General features: G+C 40.0%; 1 protein-coding gene across 1 annotated transcript in view; it reads right to left on the bottom strand.

The window, feature by feature from the left end:
* LOC149205701 (uncharacterized) overlaps positions 1-26,280 on the bottom strand; it is a 374,510-nt gene that overhangs the window by 37,945 nt on the left and 310,285 nt on the right. The window lies entirely within an intron of this gene.

Below are 26,280 nucleotides of genomic sequence, written 5' to 3'. Positions count from 1 at the left end.
TGTGGAAGTGGTGCACCTAGGCTTGCCTCAATCGCAAGCGTGATCAAACCCAGGTGGTAATATGTCAAGCCCAGATGGCACAAATAACTGCTTCAATGATGCCTTGTGCTGCCCTTGTGAAACTATGTTGTCTGCTGCAAAGATGTTGCTGGAAACCCCACCTCCAGTGCTCAGAAAATTACGGGAAATTAACCCCGGTCTCTCCACCAAATACCCAGAATAACCCATGAAGGAATTGGCCAAACGTTGACCACGGAATTTTGGCCCAAATTCCCCTTAGCTCCTCTAGCTACTGGCTGACTTCAGACCCTTGTTTGACCCCTTAGATCTTCCCAAAAAATTCTATAAAATTAGGAGTGTGATCCTTGCCCAAAACCTAGAAAAACCCAAAAAGGGTTTCCCTTGGTTCCAACCTTCAAAAATTGACCCTTCATAGCTTGGCCCTCCTCCAATTTCGAATTTTGTTGCTATGTCTGATCCTGTCAATCTCTGGTCTCCTAACTCCAGCAATCCTCCTCAAATGGCCCTCCAAATGATCTCTCAGCCTCCCAACTCCAAACTCCCCTGGATGGTGTTGCCCCAAAGAGTTTCACTCCAATGACTGCATAGTCATGGAGGAGATGACGCAGTGCTGCGTGTGATGAAATGAGAGATGTGTGTAGGATGGCCCTCTTGTCTGTAGCTGCCCTCTATACTTCTAAGAATGATGAAGGCTGCTCCTGTCTCCCCAACTTCCAGGAGTACCTCACGCTGTGACTGCGCAGTCCCTGCGCTGTTGTTACTCTCCCTGCTGTTGGTACTTGACTTACAATTGTTGTAACTCATCTCCCTGCTGCTGCTACGAACTGAGATGAAGAAGAACTCCGTTCTAGGGCTGGCACTCGAAGTCCACCGAAGCAAGGGTTGAGATCTCCGCTCATAGACACCCGTGTGCTAAACAACACAGTAACCCGGCTAAGCAGCTTGAGCAACCAAGGTTGAGATCAATATGTCAAAAGATAAGATGCTGAAATGACGAGAGTTTCCTTCCTTATATAGATTTCGTGGAGCACTTTTCCCTCCATTGTGGTTCCCTCACTTAATCATCGATCTCCCCTCCATGCAAATCAAACTAGGGAATGTATATTCTCCTAGTGTGGGTGGCCCCCACGTACCAATTAACTACATCGAAAAAAATTCTACTAAGTCTAGCCTCCTAATAAAATTCAATGGGCCCCATCACCTCCAAAATCGGAGCCAAAATGTAGAAATCAATCCTGTTCTAAAATAATTTAGGAAGGGACATTATAGTCCTCCCCTCCCAAATGTTGCTTGTCCCGAAGCAACTTTAGTGTTGGATGCTCAAGTAAGTGTTCACCCTCCCAAGTAGCATCCTCATCTAGCAAGCTCCTCCAATGCACCAAAAATTGCTTGTCCTCAAGCAATGCCTGAGCAAGCATCTTCTCTAACTGGTGCTCCCCACTGTCACTGCAAAATGTGCCAGGGTCCCAAATGTGCCACTAGATCGTGTCTGACCTTTGCACTGTCCTAATATGAAAGAATCCTTCAATACCAGGATCCCAGGCCATCCTGTCCAACATGAAGCTCCCCTTGCTCCACTCATTATCCTGCCCGGTGCAAGTACCAGAAATCCCCTGCTCCATCAGTGACTTGCTAAAGCCCAATGGAAGATCTGTATGATCTCCCCCTGTAGTAGCCAGTGCATCCCTAAAGGTTATTGAGTTGTGAAGAGTTGTCATGCCCCAATTCCGTGCTAGTCCCAGAGTGGTGTCGCCATGCTAACACTACGCTACTCTAACTATGACATACTCCCCATCATGCGTAGATAGTATCCTCCCCTCTTGAGGCCTAGTGGCAAAAAATTTGTGAGAGTCAAGCTCATCCTGCCCGAGCATCTCCATGATGCCAATATCTTCCCCTCCACTGCCAATCTCAACTCTGAGCCATAACAGGACAAGTCTACCTCGCCATGCTATGGAGGTTTCAGTGATCCCCCATGTGTCAAACCCAAAGTGAATTGGATCATCCTCTACCATGACCTTGCTCATCACAAAGTGGAGTGATTTGCCTGCCAATCGGATCCACGGATTCCCCAAACATATGGGGAGTTCATAACTCCCACTCCTCACAGGATATCGCTGCATAACGTCATTACCAGCTAGAGCCCATCTGGCCCTCATCTCCGATCCGTGTATGTATTCCCTGGGTGGACCCCAACTATAAGGAATAGCTCTCATGCCTGTGAACCTGCCCTGCTCTTGCCAGACCACGCAATGAAATCTGTTATTCCAACTCTTCATGATACACCTCGACTATTGATTTGTGGTAGCATCGGATGTGCTCTAGCCATGAAAACTGGTGGAGGCCAAAGCGCATGAGATCTCCAAGACCCAAAAATGGTTTGGGCAGATTCTAACCGGTTTGGGAGATATTAAAATAATTAATATTTTTAATGGAGTTCCTAAGTCTAAACTTAGGAAAAATAAAATATTAATGGGTATTAATATAAAACTCGGTTAGAAGGTTCCAAAAGTCATGGATCAAGCCAAATCTAATCTTGGCCATTGATTAGAGATTTAATCTCGGTCGTCCATGGACCAACGAGAAAAGTATAAGAGGAGGCTTGAGGGTCAGTTGGAGAAGACACCAAAGTGATCAGTCATTCTATTCTCTAGAGGGGGGTTTGCTAAAAGAGATAGAATCAGTGATCAACAGCGAGGGGCAGTGAATACATAGCAGAGAGGTAGAGTTGGTACCAGAGAGACAACACAGAGCCGAGAGAGGTTGACACAGAGGCAGATGGGTGCTACGCAAAAGCAGCTAGGAGTTGCGCAGAGCCAAGAGAGGCCAGCGTGTGTGACACAGAGGGTCTAAAGGCTGACGCAAAAGCTCCAGAATCTGACGCAGAGGCTAACAGAGCTGACGCAAGGCCAAGAGGCAGCGTTGGGAGGATTTCGTGGGACAGACTGGGAGCTGGTGAGCCGGGTAGGGTGACGTAGTCCTTATCAGAGTGACACGGAGCAGTGGGAGCTGCAATTGTTGTTGTGGGACCATTCATCCGGTGATTAATCAGCCAGAATATCTATCTTCGAGGAGAGGTACTACTGCCAAGGGCATTCTCTGTTGGGTGAGCCATTTCTAGTACCCTGGTTGTATTCTAATAACTGCATAATAATAAAACCCTCTGAATAGCTGCACCGGTTTTCCCGCATTGGGTTTTTCTGAGGACATTGGTCCAAAAATAATGGTGTCACTTGTGTGCTTGTTTTCTTTCAGTTGATGATTTGTAGATGTTGATACTGTACTTGTGTTTATTTTCAGTATTTACATGGTAAATAACTTGTTAAGTAATTAAACAAGCAAGAAGAAATAAACCAGATAGTACAGGAAGAATTTCTAACGGGTTAAACTTACAAATTCCAACATGGACACTGCTCGGAGTCTGGGTACCCTCCTGTAGACGAAGTCTACCATCCACCATCCCTCAAGTGTGAGCTCAAGGGTGGAATATATGCTACCTCAATTATCAACTACGCCATCCCTAAGCCTGTATCCGACAGCTCGTGCACCTACAAGGGTCTCAACTAAAGAGTCTCCTCCCAGCTCATGGCACGTTGTGTCTCATTCAACTGTCAAGGGTGAGCCTCCCATACCCTACTACCTGAATGGAGAGTGTCAAGAGGAAACAACCAAACACTCTGTGACTGTAAGCAACACTGGAGGATGATGGGCGGGTATGTCCCAAACAGTATGATCAAAATTTTGTCGGAATGCCAAAGAATGATCCTACACTCTCTCTGCCTCCCATCTGCTGATAACTCCCTCGAAGCCCTGTCTCCGCTAAGCATGGTGTCCCCAGATGCTCAACAATGTCGTCATCGATCCTAGGTGAGTTGCATCCAATACTACACCTAATGCCCCTGTCCATATGCCTCCTTGGAGGCAACACTCCAAGAGCCCGATGCGCCGCACCATGCATCACTGCACACCACCAAGCAACACTGCATTCCTCGACATGCCACTATATGCTGCAACCTGTCCCAGCTACGGCTATACCATCCTATATCGTCCTGTGTCCCGCTTGTGTCACTACACCGGTCACTCCCTACATGTACTCAATGTAATGTGAGGCACTCCCCCATGCGTCTCCATGCCCATCTGCAAACCAATGCTCCACGCTAGATGCTCCTACCCATCCCCGAATGAGATGGCCTAAAGTTGTGTCCCTATGCATCGGCCCACACTCAACCAGTATCATCACCTCCATCGTTGCATCATCATACCCTCTGGTGAATGGATCTTCACTCCAAATCCTCCCTGAGGGATCCGAGAAGTGAATCTCCCTATGTGTCAGCAGTGATGCTACCCCTACACTACTCCTCTACGTCCTCTGTGCGCCACACAAAAGTGAAGAATCCCCAACTCCAAGGTTCCATCTGGTGGTCTGCCAATGCCACCTCCTCCAACAAACTTCTGCCAGAGTGTGTTGATCACCTCGTGATCCTGTGTACAAATGTCATACCAAGTCAACCTAAGAAACCTGTCCATAAACTAGTTGACCACTGCTACTGACTGAAACTCTCCTAGCGGAGGTGCATGCTCAACTGCTAGGTCAACTATACCCTCTAGGTCGTAGTCAACCGGTATACCTGGAAAATGATAGGTGGTCCCTCCCGGATCCCAATGCCAGTCGAGGCTTCCAGCATCCTCATGCCAGGAAACTCCTACTGAGCTCCACCTGGGTCCACTACCATCTCCATAGGCCACTCCACCGGGTACCAACTCAAAATCTCTCACCACCCAACCCCAAGAGAGGGATCGAATGCACGAACTCCCAACATAGAACAACCCCAACATGCGAGTGCCAAGGTAACCTAATGCACGAACTCCAGCTATCTTGGTCAATACACATAATCTGACTAGGTAGCTCTGTCTCTCTCTGTCCAATGGGCCAAGATAACCTAACAGTGTTGCCATCACCGTCTATGTATGCCCGAAGAGGGTTGTTATCACGCTCCAACGTGCACTCTAGCTACACCAGTAGGGAATCCAACGCTCCCCAACGTGAGTCAATTTGACCGTGGACTCAGAACAAACCACTCTCATGCCCTCCAGCTCCTCGTTCTGCTACAAAATAGCCTCACGCACTAATGTGACCTTCCTTTTTAATGCTAGAAGGTCGGCCTGAAACTGGTGGAACTGTCGTGGGCATCCATCGCCTGTAAACTCAGTCAAAGTTCCAGATACCTCAGCAATTGTTGGCATCTATGTGTGTAGGCTCTATCTTCTCCACCAAGGTGTCAACTGGGCCTATCAAAGAGGTCTCTAATAAAGGTGACTCCTGTGCGACACCGGGTATATCGATGTGCTCCTCACCATCCTATGAGCTGTCAGCATCATGCTCAACCTACTCCTCAGGCTCTTGATATCTAAAGCCAAGTCTCCACCAGCAAAAGCGCCCCCTGGTCTCACCCTCTAACTATCTATGTCCTGCCTACTCCTTTTCAAGAGGGTTGCTCTCACGCTCCAACGTGCACTCTCGCTGCACCAGTAGGGAATCCAACCGCTCCCCAACGTGAGTCATTTTGGTCGTGGACTCGAAACAAACCACTCTCATGCCCTCCATCTCCCTGTTTTGCTGCAAAATAGCCTCATGCACTAATGTGACCTTCCTTTTTAATGCTATAAGGTTGACCTGAAACTGGTGGAACTGTCATGGGCATATATCGCCTGTAAACTCGGTCAAAGCTCCAGATACCGCAGCAACTGTTGGCATCTCGTCCATGGCTGGCTCCTCCTCAACAGATGGCTCTATGTGTGTAGGTTCTATCTTCTCCACCAAGGTGTCAATTGGGGCTATCAAAGAGGTCTCTAATAAAGGTGACTCTTGTGCCACACCAGGTATATCGATGCACTCCTCACCATCCTGTGGACTCTCAGCATCATGCTCAACCTATTCCTCAAGCTCCTGATATCTAAAGCCAAGTCTCCACCAGCAAAAGCACCCCCTGGTCTCACCCTCTAACTATCTATGTCCTGCCTGCTCCTTTTCAAGAGATCTAGTGCCCTAATCTGGTCGATTTTCCCCACATGATGTAGATAGTTGCACCCCCACGGCCTGCTCACCTCTAACGTCTCTGTTGTGAGGGTGAGGATGGGTTTGGTCTGTCACCTTTCTCAACTAGGCCAACCGCTCATCGTCCCAATGAATTCTACCACAGAATTTCTGCATACTATATTTCCCTTGAGCCATGGGTTTGTCTCCGATTTCACCCATCACTGTGCACCAGTGTTGAAAATATCGGTATCGGCAAAATATCGGCGAGGGTCCAGAAAATATCTTATCGGCAATATCGGCGAAAATATCGGCAAGCATAAAAAAATGCATAATATATTCATTTTTTTTTCAGATTTTTAAACATATAAAGCAATAACAACATGAAATAAACACATTGGCACATAAATATGAAGAAAGCACTGATATATATGATGTCAAATAGAAATGATACATGAAAGGCGATCCCAAATCCTGCTGATTCCTGATAATTGTCCATTCAAGGACTCAAATATGGAGAACCAATACAAAATAACATCACATATATAAAAGTATCTCATCATCATGAGTTACATGTAGCATAACAAATAAAACTAGCAGCTATCTATCTGAAATCACTGCCCTCTCCCCCTTTTACGGGAAAACATGATGGGCTATTTTCCAGGCCTGCCCCTAGTAGTAGAAGGCCCTGACCCTGACCCTACCTCTGCACCTAATGTCAAATAATGAGTGCTAGGTATGGAGTTGTGCTCTCCTATATCTATAGCAGATGGTGTTGATGCTGATGCTCCCACAATGTCCTCCTCCTCCTCCTCTTGCTCCTCCTCCGAGTGCTGCTCCTCCTCCGAGTCCTCCTCTTGTTGCCCCTGTTCTAATGGATCATCTGGCTCTAACCATGAAGGTGACTCCTCCAAGATGGGCTCCTCAGACTCCACCCTCCACTGAGACAATACATCAATATTGTCTAAGGAAATGGCATCTAGATCCATTGGTGCTTCTATTTGCCTCACTCGAAGTCAGATGTTGTAATGCACATACACTAAATCATTGAGGCGTGCGAACTCCAACATATAAGAGTGTCAAAAAACTAATGAGTCTTGACACTTGAAGGTCATAAATTAAAAATTAAAAATTACAATAAGTGTAATTGCTCAACTGAAGGCTGGAGCTCAAAGTTATACCTATTGCGCTTTTTTGTGTGTATTTTCTCAAATACACTCCAATTGCGCTCACACCCTGAAGAGCTACATTTTTGACTCAAGATTCGTATGGCCAATTTCTGCAAATTTGGTGCCCTTGCACCATAGCTTCGCCACCAAATATCTACAACAAAATAAAGAAATAAAAAATTCAAAAACATAAAACATAATTAAACTTTCAAATAAAAGTTACATAATTGAATTTAAAAAAAAATAGAATTATAAGTAAGGAAATTGTAAATTGAAAATTCTAATTTCTAATGAGTGATGACTTGTCACTTACATGGCATGAAGAGGGTCATTTCCCTAATAGCATCATCAAAGCCAAATAGACCAACACAATCCCGATAATACTGTATCTCGCGATTGATTTTGCTACGAAGCTCAAGATCAGGTACCATCCTATGAATACAGGAATGGAGCCCTTCCATCACCTTGCCATCAAAATCAAAGCCGCATTTGTATGAAAATGCGGGGTTGAGGAAGAGTGTTGCTGCATGAATGGGTCGATGAAGCATCTCTGTCCACCGACTATCAATCACATCCCATAACATCATATGCCTATCAAGGCCAACAGAACCCTTGTCTGCATAATAAGAACGAATGGCCTCCTTGGCCCTATCCATGCCCTCATACAAATAAGCCATTGCAAGCTTCTCCCCATCTACCAATCTGAGAACCTTTACTATAGGTTCACTAACTGAGCATGCTTCTTCTACTCCACGCCAAAATGTCTCAGAGTACACCATTTTTGCAATGGCTTTCCCGTCCTGTCTCCTGCTGTATCTACAATTACGCCAGTCATCAGACACAAACATTTGCTTCAACTCGAACTGACATCGAAGCAAAGACTGAAGAGTAATAAAGTTTGTGGCAAAACGTGTGATCGCAGGACGCCACAACTCCTTGTTTCTAGTGAACCTCCTCATGAGGCTAAGAACAAAAGCATGGTTATAAATAAACTTGGGGACGCTCCTAGCCATATCAACTGCCTCCTTGACGAAGGAGAGTTTCCCCATATCCTCAAGCAATAAATCGAGACAATGTGCTGCACACGGAGTCCAGAACAATGTGTGATGCCTCTCCATAAGCATCTTGCCGGCAGACACATAATTAGTTCCATTGTCTATTATGACTTGCACTACATTCTGCACACCAGTCTCCCGAATGAACCCATCTAACAACTCACATATCGTTGCTGCATCTTTGATATGTTCTGATGCATCCACCGATTTAATAAACATGGTACCTTTAGGACAATGTACCAAGAAATTTAGAAGGGTCCTACCCTTCCTATCTTTCCAACCATCAGACATCACTGTGCATCTAGCAACTTCCCATGTTTTTTTCAACTCCGCCAATCTAGAGTTGATGTCCTGCTTTTCTGCTTGAAGAATTGGCCCCCGCAACTCCTCATATGTAGCACTTTTGTACCCTGGGCCCACAACAGCAATAGCATCACACATTGGCTGCCAAAATGGATTGGTTTTGGTGATGCTGAGAGGTAAGTCGCTCCAGAAAATACACCTCCCCATGACTCTATCTGGTTCTTGCTTCTCCTTTTTCTTAACAAGCGATTTTATGCCAAGTTGTGATCCATGTCCTGTTCGTGGAACAAAAAATGATGACCTCATACCAGCAGTAGCAGGTGATGATGTGCCAGCTATGGAGCCCCTCCCACTACCCTCAGCATCAAAATCAGGAGAAGATATCCCGAAAAATCTACCTACACGTTCAGCCTTGTTTCTTTCTATCTCTTCCTTCTTTCTGTCTTTTTCATCAATTGCCTCAAGAGCTTTTTGTATAAGCTCCGGACTAGAAACTGTACAAATCCCAACATCATGTCCAGTGAGTCTAGCCAGATGGTATTTCAGTCGTGTAACCCCTCCTGTCATCCTGGTCCCACACAATTTGCATGTAAGATATGCCCGATTTGTCCCACCATTAGGGTTCCCATACTCCCAAAATGGGTCCAAGGCTTTTGGCATATTTGAATTTTGTAGTGAGCTAACTCAAAACGAGGGCACCAAAAAAAAAATGGAATTAATAACTTAATAAGTAATAACCACATCATTTTACAAAATAGTTTTTTTGCTACATTATTTGCAATGTGAATTCAATGTGAATGAAAAACCATAAATGACAATAAGAGGGTGTATTTGAAAGTTTAAAAAAAAATGGAGTTTGCTCTCCAAATATGGAGAAAAGTTAAAACCCTTGCATTTGCTCATGGGCATGAAAATCATAGCAAATGGAAAAAAAAAAAACAAGCAAAATGATTGTAGGCAAATAGGCAAGCAAGAATAATCCTAAAACTATCAAAAAATTCATTAACATAGGGGTTTATTTGAACATACCTGTTAATGGAAGAAATGAAATTGTCTCACTGTTCTTCAAGCTTAGATCAACAAAATCTTCGTTGTTGGTGGCGATAATAGCTATTCAACACTCAAACCCTCCTTGGCAGCAAGCAAATAGCTCTCCCCTTCCTTCTCCAGCAATCAGAAATGAAAATGATTGAAAAAAAAAACAAAATCGGACTTTTATAGCCGTGCGGCAATTTTTCACTGTCTCCCGGCGATTTTTTGCATCGTCGCGCGATATTTTCCCGAGATATCGCCGATATTTCGGAAATATCGCGATATTTTCGGGGAGACAAAATATCGCGATATTTTCTCGGTGATATTTCGTCTCCCCGAAAATATCGCGATATTTACGAAAATCAGCGATATCTCGGCAATATTATATACACTGCTGTGCACTCATACCCAAAGCTTCCATGATCTTCTGGCTAGTTTCCCACAGCTGGGCCAAGATCATGCTCTGATACCACTGTAATGTTCCAAACTAGAAAAAATAGTGCTATGCAAAGCAAATAATAAAAACAACACCATAAAATTGAAACATTCAATGCGCACCCAAAAAAAGTCCAAAAGTAACTAAGAGTTGAGTCGTTTTATTATAATCTGGGACAAAAGTACAATAATGTGGAAGTGGTGCACCTAGGCTTGCCTCAATGGCAAGCGTGATCAAACCCAGGTGGTAATATGTCAAGCCTAGATGGCACAAATAACTGTTGCAATGATGTCCTGCGCTGCCCTTGTGAAACTATGTTGTTTGCTGCAAATATGTTGCTGGAAACCCCACTTTCGGTGCTCAGAAATTACGGGATATTAACCCGGCCTCTCCACCAAATACCCAGAATAACCCATGAAGGAATTGGCCAAATGTTGACCTCAAAATTTTGGCCCAAATTCCCCTCAGCTCCTCTAGTTGCTGGTTGAGTTGGAACCCCTGTTTGACCCCTTAGATCTGCCAGAAATTTCTATAAAATTAGGAGTGTGATCCTTGCCCAAAACCCAGAAAAACCCAGAAAGGGTTTCCCTTGGTTCCAACCTTTAAAAATTGACCCTTCACAACTTGGCCATCTTCTAATTTCGAATTTTGTTGCTCTCCTAACTCCAACAATCCTCCTCAAATGGCGCTCCAAATGATCTCCCAAACTCTCAGCTCCAAACTCCCCCAGATGGTGCTACCCCAAAGAGTCTCACTCCAATGATTGCGCAATCATGGAGGAGGTGACGCAGTCCTGCGTGTGATGAAATGAGAGTTGCGTGTAGGATGTCCCTCTTGTCTGTAGTTTCCCTCTATACTCCTGAAAATGATGAAGGATGCTCCTGTCTCCCCAACTTCTCGGAGTACCTCACACTGTGACTGCGCAATCCCTGCGTTGTTGTTACTCCCCCTGCTGCTGGTACTCAACTTACAACTGTTGTAACTCGTCTCCATGTTGCTGCTATGAATTGAGATGAAGAAGAACTCCCTTCTAGGGTTAGCACTCGAAGTCCACCGAAGCAAGGGTTGAGATCTCCGCTCAAAGACACTCGTGTGCTAAACAACACATTAACCCCGCTAAGTAGCTCGAGCAACCAAGATTGAGTTCAATATGTCAAAAGATAAGATGTTGAAATGAGGAGAGTTGCCTTATATAGATTTCGTGGAGCACTTTTCTCTCCCATTTCCCTCCATCGTGGGTCCCTCACTTAACCATTGATTTCCCCTCCATGCAAATCGAACTAAAGAATGCATATTCTCCTAGTGTGGGTAGCCCCCACGTACAAATTAACCACATAGAAATATCCTATACTAAGTCTAGCCTCCTAATAAAATCGAATGGTCCCATCACCTCCAAAATCAGCCCCAAAATGTGGAAATCAATCCTGTTCCAAAATAATTTAGGAAGGGACATTACAGCCCTGTTGACCACTGAAGTGGCACCTGATGATTATATGAAGACTCTATGCCCAAAGATGATCCAGAGGACACTTGTACCATCAGATATCATCATTCAACAGAGTTTTTTAACTCTAATTCTATCTTCTCATCATCTTTCTTATACCCAGATTCCACACCCAATAGGCCTAGGATGTTGGGACTCGATCAGCAAACAAGTACACCTTGGAGTGTTTTTTTTATCTGGTTAATTATCCCTTCTTTGTCAAAGGCAGATAATTTTTTGGGTTTTTTCACTCACTTTTTACCTCAAAGTCGGAGTAACAGTTTCAAGGTTGAGCCCCTAACACATCTTAGTGTCTAGAGTTGATGTATATTACCATACTAGATCACACAAAAAATTTCGTGGAATTTGGTTAGGTCTAGATAGTCATTTTTTAATTTTTTAGATTTCCCACAGGTCAAAAATAGCAAATAAAATTGTATTTAAATTGAAATAAGTGTAGTCTAGAGAAGTTGTATGGGGTGTGAGTAATCAAAATTACACCTCTCACCTTCAACTTTCTACTATGACACACTTTGATGGGTTAAAAATGTATTTTGACCCCTCAAAACCCACTTTTCCTAGGTTTAGTGGGAAATCTGGCAATTAATTAAGCCAAAAATTAAATAAATGGAGAAAAATAAATATCCACACATGCCAAATGTTGTGGAAATGGGGTGAAAATTATGGGGAAGTTAAAGTGAAGTCCCAAGGTGATGTGGACTCCTAAAATCAAGGAAAGGACGTGCTCAAATAAAATCAAATTTCTGGCATTAAAGGAGAAAGTTGCTTACTTGGAAATTTGAATTTGTGAAGTTAATGCACATTTGGGAGAATATTTGGTGGAGATTTTTGTGGGAAATTGTCCCCACATGGGTTACCACCCATATGCAGTTGTCATTCTATCATCAAAATTTGAATTTGGCACATGAGGGAAGAAGAAAATGATGCCCACTTGCCAGAATTCGATTTTACACTTGGAATTGGAGCTTCATTCAACAAATTTGAATTTCTCTTTGAGATTGTCACCTCCTGCCACTTGTTTAATCACTTCTACATTGGGATTGGCTCCAATGCCATTTGTCATTGTCATTCTTCATTGGGATTTGCTCCCAACTCTATATAATAGAGCCATGGGCTCTCATATATAATATTGTTACTAGCTATTGTGCTTGCGGAAGCGCTGGTGGCTTGTACACTTTCAAAAATATCAATAAAAACTTTGGGGTTTCATTCATGAGGTGGTCCTCCTTTTCAAATGTGATGAATTCTTGATCATTGGTATAATTCATTTTACTCATGCTTTGATCTATTTTGTTTTCATATGCTCTTGTAGATTTGTTAATATAGTGATATCTTGTATTAACATTTGATTTTGAAGTATGCTCTAGGTATAGAATGCTCTAGTTGGTTTTAAATAAATCTCTAGAGTTTCTTATCATTGTTTATTGCTAAATCTATATGGAACTAATTCTTGATTGAAGTTTTGTAGAGGGAACATCTTGTTGGGATCACAAAATCAAGCGTAAGGGGAAGTCTTTGGAGAGACCAACCCACTCTTGATACATTCTTAAAGGAGATCCCATTTGTTATTTGAGCCTTCATAGTCTTATCTTACAAAGTGGTTTTGTAGGGGTTTTGGCACATAGCTTGTACACACGCCGAACACTTCTAAATTTAAATATCTTTAAAAAAAAAATTGTACCTCATTTCTTTCATTTGCTATTTAAGAGCTTGGAGATGGGTAAGCAAAGACGAGAGTTTACGTTCACTCTTTAGCTTAGCCTTTTGTAAATTATAATTGTACATATACATTTTATCTTGTTGATTTTTTCAGTAATACTGAACTTATTTTGCAGTCATTGTTTGGATTGTTTGTTAACTCTTGTGTGACAAATTTTGAAGAGCAACCTCCAGCAACATCTAACAAGTGTTTGCAGGACCTTTGGCAAGTTTTGGGGGTTCGATTTCCAAGGATACCATGAGCCCTTTTGAGGCTTATTTTGGCCAAAGTTGAGTTCACTATAGGGCTGCCCATTTTCCTCTCTAAAACGTGGGCATTTGGAGGAAACTTTCACCTTGTTTCCCTTGCATAAGTTTTGTGAAATCCTGTCATTACTTTCTCAAGAAAAGAGGTCTAGTGTCCAAGTTTCAAGCAATTATTGTGAAAACTCTCCTTGAAGTTTAGTTGAGGACTTTGAAGGACCCTCTTCTCATTGTAATATTAATAAAAAATCTAATTTGCTTGTGGGAGCTTGGGATTTCTCCCATGGTATCTTATCTCCCCATTTAGAGGGAGGCTTCTCTTGCGTGGATTAACATTTGCATGGTTTAAACTTTCACACTTCATTCACTTACATGCATGCTTTAATTGGGAACTAACACAACCTCGCCATCACATTTCAATTTTAAGTTGAAGTTTGTTACAATTTCATTTGAGCTTTGCATTCTCTATTTCATTGTTGCTTGGAGCTACAAGCTTACACTTTACTTTGGGCAATTCATCATTTACATGCAAGCATTTATATTCTTAACAAAGTTTGATTCGTTACTATTTACCTTGGTAAATTGTTTCATGAGAACTTGAATACATGCTTCATTTTTATGCTACATTCTTATCTTGAATATTGGAGCAACTTATCGTCATTGTCTATTTGAAACAAATTTTACTTTCAAGCAAATTACTTGTATAATTGTAATTCATTGATGAAATACATGCAACACTTGTAAGTTAATTTTATTCCTCCGATTGAAGTTACAATTGCAACTTATGTTGAACACTATTTCATTTTCAAGCATTGCAAATCAATCTCTTTGAAGCATTTGCATGTAACGTTATTTTAATTTGGGGAATTAACACAATTTGCATTTTATCTAGGCATTTTAGTGTAGGAAGGCCCCAAGCCTCATTAAAATTTTACCTCCAACATAAGTTGGTTGAAATAGACATCTTAGGGATCCTCTACTCCTCTATTGATTCTTCACTATGAGTTCCATATCTTTGAGCGAGGGTGAGGTTCAAGGATTAAAGAGTTAAATTGTAATATTGTTATAGAGATAATTAATAAAATTAACCAAGTGTTACCTTTACTTTACTTGTCTCTTAATGGTTTGAGTTTTCATATGCAAAGTCTATTCCAAAAGCAAGTATTGTAATCCTTTCAAACAAGTGTTTTATTTTCATGCTTCAAGTCTAATTGCATAATGATGTCTTGGTTTAGCACTTCCTTTCTTTTACATTTCCAAGTTAATTACTAATTTTTGGGTTTTGACAAGATATGTTTCACATGTTTTGATTTATAAAGTTGATTATCTCAAAAGCATTTTGTACCTTACATATCTTGTGCTAACAATTTTTGTTTACATTTCAGGGTTACTTCATTTTCTCTTTTGAGAGAATTGCATTTTACTTTGAGCAAATATATCTTTAAATTGTTGAGCAAATTCCTTATAAGGCACTGGTTTTATGGTTTTTGTCATTGACATTGTTATTTCAAGTTGTTCACTTCATATTTACTCATAAATCTTTAAAAGTTGTCCATTTTCACTATAACACTCTCCTAGAAACTCACATCTTTTAACTTAACTTTTCATTACAGACCACCCCCCTTAGCTAACCTAGGAGATAGCTCAAATGGAGAGAGTTGGGATTGGTGTGACAACCCCTTCTCTGAGTTCCCTACCACCAACCACACCTTGTGGGGTTGAAGGCTTTTCTCACTGACTTGTAGGTAGGTGTAGGTGGCAAGGTGATAACAAGCCCAACAATCATTCTCATCACTATTGAAGATTTCTTCTAGAGTGGAGATCGATTTCCATCTACCTAGAGTTTTCATATTCCCAAATCACAGATATTCATATATCTTAAAATTCCACCATGTTTTTTTGCAAGATTTATGCAGAGTTTTCAAAATGCATGCTTTTTGTCTCTTATTAATGATTTTTTCATAGGTCACAGAACAGTTTATAGGCTTGTTTTTTTTTCCCTAGGTTTGAAGTTCAAAGTCAAATATTTCTTTGACAATAGGAAAAAGGTTGTGGACTTTCAAAAACAATGGTGTAGACAATATATTCATATTTGTATAAATGTATTGATATATATTTAATTGATAGAATTATTGATGGTTTTTTATGATGAAGGTTGTGGCTTAAATATAGACTTAGCGCCTTTTCACAAGGGGTCATGATATTTGGTCGTGCCCCTCTACATAATTAATATATAATTATAGTTATTATTTTTTTTTACATAACATTGTTTTCCCCTCAAAAGAAATGCTTTATTCTCAAGTAATGAGGGATGTTGTTAACAAAAACCTTTTGTCTTCCATAAAGCATCTTCTTCCGGTAGGCTCTTCCATTGGATGAGGCATTCTTTAGTTACTCGGGAAAGCAACCGCTTTTATCTACTAGGAATGATAGCTTCTAATATAACTTCTCCCACTAGGAAGTGTAGACAATTTCAATTTGGCCATCTGTTTGGGGGTGGTAGGCTAAGCTCATGTTGAGGGATGTCCCAATTTGTTTGAAGAAGTCCTTCCAGAACTTTCCTTTAAATTTGGCATCCCTATCACCGACAACGACCTTTGGAAACCCACGTAATTTGTAAATATTCTTGCAAAAAATTTCGGCAATTTGTTTGATAAGTATGATCTCTTTACACCCGTGAAGTGTGCATATTTAGTGAGTTTATCTACTACCACAAGGATTTTTTCATTCTCATTTGACATGGGTAGCCCATCAATGAAGTCCATCAATATTTCTTCCCATTTCTGGTTTTGAATATGCATGAGGTAGAACAATCCTTGTGTCATAATATTTTATTTTTGTTTCTCTGGCATTTATCGCATTCTACCACATATTTTTGAATGTCCTTGTACATCCCTTTCCAAAAAATGATTGACATGCATTATAGTAGGTTTTGAAAAATCCCACATGTCGAGCTCCTGGAAAGTAATGACACTCCTTAAGAACTTTGGATTTGAATTTGAAAGTTGGACTTAGATGGATTTGTTGTTTATACTAAGAGATGTCATTCTTCCATTCGAATTTTGAGTTCTAAATAGGATTGTTGATTAGGTTACATGTTTCTAGATTCTTTTCATATTCACTTTGAACTTCGTCTAACCATTCTAGAACTATAGTTGAGATTGCAAATAATAATGGATCTTCGTCTTTTCGAGAAAGAGCATCAGTTGTGACATTGTCTTTACCCTCCTTATGTAGAATTTCTAAATCAAAGGTTACTATTTTCTCCAACCATTTTTTTGTTCTGTTGAAAGTGTTTTCTGTTGTAGAAGGTATTGTAGGCTATTGTGACTTGTACATATCAATAAAGATATCATCACCATTTGCTTAGGGCATGCACAATAGCAAGCATCTCTTTATCATATGTTGATTTCAAGCACTCCCTTTTACTTAGCTTGTTCCTCTCAAAAGTTATGGAATGGTCATCTTGCATTAATAAGGTTTCTATTCCAAACCTAGAAGTGCCACATTCAATTACAAAAGGTTTCGAAAAATGGAGTTGATAATACCAATGTTATTGACAAGATTTCCTTTAATACTTCAAAACATTAACATGTTTGATCATCCCACAGGGACTTTGGAATCGTCTCGCCTTTCTCCATCTTGATTTTACGAAGTTTATCCTTCAGTGCCAACTTCCTTTGATCACTGCTATTCTGATACAAGTCCATCAATGTTTTCCACATAGCATGCAGAATTTCCTTGCCATGGAGACTCGAGACAATGTGGTCTCAAACTCCCTCAAGGATTATCCACCTTGCCTTCGCCACACACTTCTTCCATTCGACCAAGTTCTGTGCATTCGTAGTTGCTGGCTTGGGGACTTCTTGATCAATGAATTCCTTCAAGCCATTATCTTCTAGCACAGCCTCCATCATGTCCCTCTAGGCTATAAAATTCGAGTTGCCTTCCAAGGCATACTCAAGCCTCAACCCATGGAACGCCATCTGTCGATCCTAAAGTATGTATGCAAATTCGACTTTCACCTGTAACCCAGAAACTCAAAACTTCGAAATCTCCTCTAGAGAGATGATTTTAAATCAGCGATATCTCCCTCATCCGAACTCCGATTCAGCCGATTTTTTTTTTTAATTTGGGTATCTTTTCCCAAGGAATCCAAATCTGCAATTTGTTTCTGAAAATTTTGCATATAAATTCTCAGAACTTCTCTACAAACTCTCGGCCCAAAAAACAATCTTGCTCCGATACCATGTAGAAAAACCTGTAGATTCACAAGCTAATGCAATTTGCTAAAGAAAGAGACAAAAATCTACTACTCTTTACAGCGGAAGCCCATAAACATCGAGCAAACAATAATCAATAGAGGAAGAGAATCAAAGGCACATAACACAATAAATATTCAAGGAAAGCCACAGCTCAAAACCCCACTATCTGTTTTGTATTAATCCGGAAAATCAAGATGAAATTACAATGCTTGTTCTCTCAAGAACAATCCCAGCACTCAGCAAATTCAATCTCCAACTCATAAGCAAGCTCAAGGCCAAAGCTTAGCCAATTCACAAGCTCTCCAAGTCTCTATTCCAATGTGTAATTCCTATGAAGGATAGCTTGTATTTAAAGGGAAATAAAGCCTCTAAAAATAGCGCAATCCCTCAAGGATCAGTTCCTAATTGCATGCACTATCAGTGCAACTCAGAAAAATCTAAAACAAATAGTACATTGTCCCTGCACTCTAGTCTCAATTGGGTCTTTCTCAGAATTGACATGCATGAGTTTCTGATGATGGAATCTTCAGTTAACTAGAGTAGAACTAATTAGGTCACTAGTGTCCCAACTGACTGTTTACTCACTATTAGTTCTTGAAACTGATTGGAACTAATTTAACTAGACTTAACTCAATAAACTGAGTTAACTAATTACAACTCATTCATAACTCATCCTGAACTCCTATAAGTTAGGGAGAACATATACATGTCTTCTAAAAGACTGCCAATTCAAATTTCCTAAATTAATTAAGTTAATTAAACTTAATTAATTATTTTCAAATTGCTATGAAAAAAGAATTATATTTTAATTCAGAGTTGAATTCAAGGACAAATTAAACTGGAATTTCTTGTTGCCATTTCTCAACACCTGGAAAGTCGTTGGAGTGTTAGTTTAATGAAAAGACATTATTTTAAACTCGTAATGAGCTTCATGAGTTCGGAAGGCAGTTTTCGAGGTATCCTCTAATCTTACTCTGATTTGGTAGTATACAAATCTCAAGTCTTATTTTCAAAAATATCTAGCTCCATGAGGTTCGTCTAACATTTCGTCAATGAAGGGAATATGGAACTTGTTCTTAATTGTTATCTTGTTTAGTGCTTCATAATATATGCATAGCGTGAGCAATCCATATTTCTTCCAAGATAGAATCACAAGAGCAACATAAGTGATTCTACCTTTTGTAATGATACCACATTTTAAGAGGCCTAGACTATTATTTCAATTTCAATTTTCTGATGATGTGGATATATATGGCTTAATGTTGATAGGGTTTGACCCTACCTTGACTTCAATTATGTGCTCAACTTCCCTTTCAGGAGGCATCTGCAAGGGAATATCTTGGAACACCATCTTGTATTTTTTTAATTAATTCCTGAATCTTTGTTTGTTCATCACTAACTACTTCTGAGGACAATAATTCCATTTGATGACATTGGATCCTATAGGTTGGTGCTCATTTCCAAATTAACTTCATCATTTGTTGAGAAGATACAACTTGACTCTGGGGTGGCTAGAATCCAAATAATTTGTCCTTTTGTCCTTGTCATTTGAACTTAATAAACTGCTCCTAATAATTGGTGGAATAAGTGCCTAATTGTTGTAGCCATTGTATTCCTAAGACTACTTCTACTCCTCCCAGAGGCACAGTGTAAAACTAAGACTCTAAATTACAGATTTAAATTGTAATTTAACATTGTGGCACCTCCCCACATTTTCAATCTTCTTTCCATCTGCTACCATGACCTTCATATTGGGCATTGAATATATGAAAAGATTCAGTCTATTTAGCACGTTCACGCTGACAAAATTATGCTACTTCTAGTATATATTAAGACCATTATTCTTTTTTATATGTACTTTTAAATTTAATGTTTGTGGTTGGGATATCCATATGATAGCTGCCACTGATATTTGAGTTGCTTCTTCATTTTCAAAATCTAGGGAAAAATTTTGAGGATTCTCATCTTCCTCTGCATCTAACTCACTATCTAAATCATTTTTTGCTTCGCACGTATATAGGTTCTTGGTGTTGTTTCTTTTAAGAAATTTGTATTTGCAGTCCCATTTTTCTCTATAGTATTTACACTTTCCTTCCTTTAGTCTTGGACTTCTAGACTAAGATTTTCATCTTTTCTTAAATGAGGTGGAAGGTACTTTGAATTTTCTGTATATGTAGGTTGTAAGGATTTCCATCTTGAGTAAACTTTATCAGATCTTGGCAATAGTGATAATTCAATGTTTTCTCAATTGCATTTCCTTTACGAATTGCTTCTTCCATAGTTCTAATATCATGAAGCTTAAGTTCATTCTGGAGGTATGGTTTATGTCCAGTAATATATGATTGAATAAGGTGTCATGTTGATAATCTAGGTATTGTTGTAGCCAATGTTTCTCATTCTAGAGCATACTCATTTTGTTGTAGCGTGATGAGTTTTGTGAAGAATTCTTCTTCCTTGATACCCTAGAATCGTTTAAATAATTCATCTTTGAATTTATTCCAACTGGTTGCATATGCTGACTTATTCCACTACATATAGCAATTATATGCATCACCTTCAAGCTGCATGGATGCATGCTTAATTTTTCATCATTGTTATAAATGTTCTAAATTTCAAAATGCTCCTCTGCCTAAGTTGCACGAAGTGCCGAAATGCTTCAGAGTTTCCAAAACAAGTATGTTTAGAAACCTCAACTCCTAAAAATGGAAACGTCGGATGAAACGTCATATATATATATATATATATATATATATATGAAGAAATTTACAAATAAGTGAACAACACATTATCTTGCAAGAAAAAAGGGAAATAAGACACATAGATGACAATTTAGAAGGAAAATTGTTAAAATTGGCAACTAGGGCCAAACTTCATGTGAGTCACCTCATTTATGGTAGCTGATATTTTTCCTAGATTCCTCTTGTCGAGAGGTGTAGGATTGATCTAAAAATCATCCGATTCCGACAAGTATTTATGGAGATATGAATTTATTTGTATTTACTTGACAAATTGTCAAGGTCAGCCAACAGTTAAATGTGTGGCACACATGCCCAATGAATCATATAAATACAAGAGAGGTTGATTCATTTTCTCATCATCTCATCTCACTCATTCTTCTTTCTCTCCCCTTAGCTTTGGGTTATACAAGGAGCAACTCAGATGTGGGAAGAAGGAGGATGCAGAAGCTATTGAAGGTCTCTTTGACCTGCGTTGACCAAGCGTTGACTCATCAAGGGTGCGGTTTTGGTGTGGCTGCCTCTCCTAGGCAGGCCGCAGATTTTGGCACAAAAATCAAGGCAATCAGTCCACAAGTTTGACCAGCCTTGACTGCCCTAGTTTTGGGCAGCAAGTTGACTTCAGTCAACAGCAGTTTGACTATGTTTTTGGGGCTGCCTGAGTGTTGTTTCTTCAGGCTGTTCGAGGACTAGTTGACCGGAAATTGACCAAACATATTGCAGGTCAATTTCAACTCGTTTGACCAAGTTTGACTTTGCTGATCTAGGGTTTGTTGCTGCTGATATAAAATTACAGAATTCTGATTTTGTACTATTTCTCTCTGTTGAACTATTGAAGATTAAAGAAGATTTGATCAAAGGGTTTCCCTGCATTGGGGTTTGTCCCTAGCTAGCCACCACATCTTGTGTCCCTTGTCTTGGCTTGTTTTCTATTGATCGTTTAATGTTCTATCTGCACTTTACTTAATGTATATGTATTTGTTAATCTGTGGCTAATAAAAAGAAAAGAAGTAAACTGCTCTAAGCATAAAACATACCATAATTTAACAAAAACCAAGTCTATATTAACTCTCATAGATGATTACATGATGGTTGAGTTTCGGGTACAACTCTGTTGACCACACTTTGTCAACAGTCCAAGAAGCAGAGTACAAAGCACCGAACAATTTTTTTCAAGGATCAATGTCATCATTCAACTTCTAGTTGTATCATTGTAAACCCAATTTCTACAAAAATTATTGTAAATGATGCTAGTATGACCATTAAGCCATGTAACAACACCTAGGTAAGCCTATGATTTTTTTCAAAGGATTTCATCCTAAGAAGTTTTTTAACCTCCTCAAATTATGTGTGTTTGTAAACACAAATAATCGGAAAAGTTTTTCTTCCAATTATAACCCCAAAACTAGGGTGGAATTCGTTAACAAGGTCTTAGGTGAATCCTAGTGTTTATTGAGTCTATGTAAAAGTGTGTTTAAGAATATTTTAGTGCATGGTTACTCATAGTTAGACACCATGGCTAAATTATCTTATTATCGACACACTTGGTTTCATACTAAATCATATTGTGTCAACAGAATTGGGTAGTGCCTTGAGGGTCTATGTTTAAAGGTGTATTTCCCTTTCTAAGGGTTGAATTAAATTGTAATATCTTGATGTAAAAAATATTTTATTGCATGGTTACTCATAGTTAGACGCCATCGTTAATATATTTGAGGGTGGAAAAAATAATCAATCCCCTCTAGTCATTTAATTAATTTTTCTGGCAAATTTAAATAAAAATCCTAAGCTAGAAAATTAATTAATTTTTAGTCAAAAAATAATTTGAGAGAACATAAATTCTAAGTTGCCTGGAACGGCTACCTTCAACGAAAAAAACGTCGAATCCCGTTTCGGATCTGGATCATCATACGAAACATGGTCAAAATGGGTCAAATACGTTTTTTGGGCGTTTTGAAATTTCGGAAACGGAAGAGAATGAACCTTCGCCGTTTTTAGGCGTTTTTCTCCAAAAACGGCCCGGATCCAGTAAATTCCAAAACGTTTTATGAAATCACTGATCCGTATGCCGATAAACCAAAACGTTTCCCGATTTTTGCCCGCCGGGAACGACTTTCAATTTGGTTTTCTAAGTTCTTATTACGATTTTGAGCGGAACCTATCCCTAATCTTTTCCAATTCGCTTTTGTGAGTGAGTGTGTTCGTTGACTCTTGAGCTGTCGAGTGAGTGAGTGCGTTCGTTGAGCCGAGCCGTCGAGTAACTGTGAGACTAAGTGAGTGACCGCCGATTGTGTAGACTGTTGTGACTGTCGACTGTTGTAGACTCGATGTGACCATCGAGTGTGCCCGGTGTTGTCGACTGTGTAAAGACTAGAGTGTGTCACTGACTGTGTAGAGTGTGTTATTGTGTCGCCGTCAAGTCCTGACTGTGCAAACTCCAGAGTCCAAGGTAAGCGGAAAACCTCCTGTCCGTGTTTAAAATTTAAACTTTAAAGTTTTAAACACCTTCATCATTGTTTCAGTGTTTCAACTTTCATCACTATTCTGTTGATTGTTTGTTTGAAGTTTGAACCCTGAAATGATGCCAGCAGCCAGAGGCAACGCATCTTAATAGTATTTTACTACTACACTGTCCATTAACACTATTATAAAATTATAAATCCTGAGGAAATATGAGTTCTAACTTCTGTTGGTATGATAACTTATGCCAGATTCTACATGACTTCCATGTGTTCATAAGTTTACAGTTTAAACTTTAAGGACATATCAAATATTGATTCTAATAATTCTAGAAATTCAAGCATGGAAATCTGAATAGAAATGTTCAATGGTCAACCTATGACTGTACAGTTTAAATATCACATACTCTAACTTAAAGCGCCTCTCCCAAGGAAAATGCACCCTATTCTAAATCTGGAATGTATCTCTACTATGCATTCTTCCTAAAGATAGATCTGTTCCTAAAACAGAACTGAGAAAAACACTTCTAATTTAAAGCCAACATCTAAATTAAACTAGAAAAGCATGCTAATTACGGCTCTATCTAAGTCTGGAAAACACTTTCAAATTAGGACAAGGATGCATGCATACAACAGCCATAAGATACCTGTAATGTTGTTGTAGCCTCACACAAATTGCAATGATCTAAGAGTCGAGACTTGTAGAAGTCTAGAAGATGTGCTCACTACAGCAATGGATCCAGCTACCATCTGTAGATTTCAATTTTCAAGTTTCAACCCTAAAGAGGATATACTCAAAACAATATCATTATAGGTTTGTCTCCCACACTTACCACAAACATTCTAGGGTGACCCGACCTTCCACTATGTTTATGTTACTTATTGTGCATGCATTTTAAGAGAGTGATAACCTCCATTGCATTCTAAAGAAACCATGATTACTCTTTGATCATCTTTCGAAAAATTACATGTCCAAGACTCCAATCATTGGTTTTAATAATGATTGTTCTTTTTCAAGGCTTGTAAGTTTGTAAACTGTAACTTGTTTTGAAATCCATTTTTGTCAATTTTATTTTGTAGTTTCATTTACATCATCATCATCATTCATGGCAACTTCAAGTTCAGCCATTCATGAGGCAGAGGAAGTGGAACATGAAATTGAATATGTCCCTAAAGTTGATCCAAAGTCACCACTTTGGAAATATGTAACTATTGTTGGGAAGATCCAAGGAGGGGGATCATTGGCATGGGTTTGTAGTGAGTGTAAAAAGGAGTATAAGGGGTCTCATACACACGGGTTAAAGCACATTTGCTTGGCTTAAAAGGCAATGAGGTTTGAATACGCAGTGGCCCGCCTAAAGAGAATGGGACAGATGTAAACGGTTTAAGCAAGGCAACACTTGCAAAATATCAGAAAGAATAAGGCAAGGCAGATGCTAAAGCAAATGAGGCAAATCATGCCTCCCATTTAAAACACCCAACAAGGTTGGGAGCATCTTCATCGAAGCCTCCACTTCATTCTCATGGAATTGCTTGTTCAAAGCGGTCTAATTTGGGACCGCTTGAAAAGAGTTTTAATAATGACGCTCGAGAGATAGCAAATGCCACTATAGGCCAATGCATGTTGATTTGGGGTAGCATTGGATGTGCTCTAGCCATGAAAATTGGTGGAGACGCTAAAGCACATGAGATCTCCAACACCTAGAAATGGTTTGGGCAGATTCCAAACAGTTTGGGAGATATTAAAATAATTAATATTTTTAATGAAGTCGACTTAGGGAAAAAAATATTAATGTGAATTAATATAAAACTGTGTTAGACAGTCCAAAAGTCATGGATCAAGCTAGAGTTGATCTTAGTCGTTGAATAGGGACTTAATCTCGGCTATTGATTTGTCAATGAGAAAAGTATAAGAGGAGGCTTAAGGCTCACTTGGAGGACACACTAAGGGAGACCAGTCAATTCAATTTCTGGAGCGGGGTTAGCTGAGAAATTCGAACTAGTGGTCTGGTGAGCAGTCAGGAGGCATCAAGTACGGAACAGAGAGAAGGGATCAACCACTGGAGACCAGTGCTGAGGCAGGAGAGGCAGACGCAGGACCTGTGTGGGTGACGCAGAGAAGCCTAGGGCTGACGCAGAGTGTCTGGGAGCCACATAGAGGTCAGCCAAGCTAACGCTGCGACTAGGAGAAGTGCTGGAGAATTTTTTTCCTCTCTGTGGGTAAGCCAGTTTGGCACCATATTGTACTGAAGTATTGCTGAATAATAAAATCCTCCCTTGCTACACCGGTTTTCCCACATTGGGTTTTTTCGGGGACTATTGTCCAAAATATCTGTGTCAATGTGTCGATTCTTGTACATGTGTTTGTTTCTGTATTACGATGTGATATCTATAGCAGAATTTATTTTAATTTTTATTGAAGGAATTTCATCAATAACTTATTGAAGAATAAGTAGGAAAAGTAAATCAAATGTTGCAGTCATAGAATTTTCACATGGTTTCAGAGCAAGTAATCAGAGATAGGAAGGGAAAATCAGTTATGGATCGAGACCACGATGCAAAGGCATCCACGTCAGGGGACTCACACAGATTTTCAGAAGATTGCACAAGAGAAAGAGACTTCGATTTCTCTATGTTGGCTTCCAGGCTGGAAGAAGAAGTGGCTTGTATGACTAGTTCTACATCATCAGAAGTGTGGTATATACACAGTGGAGCCTCGTGGCATATGATGGGAATCAGGGAATGTTTCTCAGAATATCGAGAAGAGAAGATGAACTTTCAGATCACCATGGGGAACAAGGCAAAGTGTACTCCAGTAAGGAAGGGTACCATAGTTTTTCAAATAGAATCGGGAGAACGGTTTTGTGCTACAAATGTGTTGCATGTACCAATATTGGAGATGAACTTACTGTCCGTGTCGCAACTTCAAGGCAAGGGCTATGACATCTACTTCATCAAGGAGAAGGTATACGTCAAACACCTGAGCTGGAAAAAGAAAGTGCAGATCGAGATCAAAAGTAACAGGTTGTATAGATTACAACTAGAATCACCAATGGCACTAATAGGCAGTCATGGCGACAAGGACTTGAATGAACTAGGCCACAAAAGAATGGATCATTTGCACCATGGAGCTCTGAGAATTCTCAGGAGCACTGTAACAGGAGTTCCGGATCTGAGTATGGAACGAGATGATGTGTGCAGAGGATGCGTTGTAGGAAAGTATGCCAAGGCAGCATTTCCTAGGAGAAAACACAGGGCCAAGAGTGTACTAGGATTGATACACTCAGATATCTGTGGACCTATGT

Source organism: Pinus tabuliformis, chromosome 1_2 (assembly GCF_031772625.1).
Source record: "Pinus tabuliformis cultivar Carrire ecotype Pingquan chromosome 1_2, CPIR1, whole genome shotgun sequence".
Classification (NCBI taxonomy): Eukaryota; Viridiplantae; Streptophyta; class Pinopsida; order Pinales; family Pinaceae; genus Pinus; species Pinus tabuliformis.
This window is presented reverse-complemented; position numbering and strand designations above follow the sequence as displayed.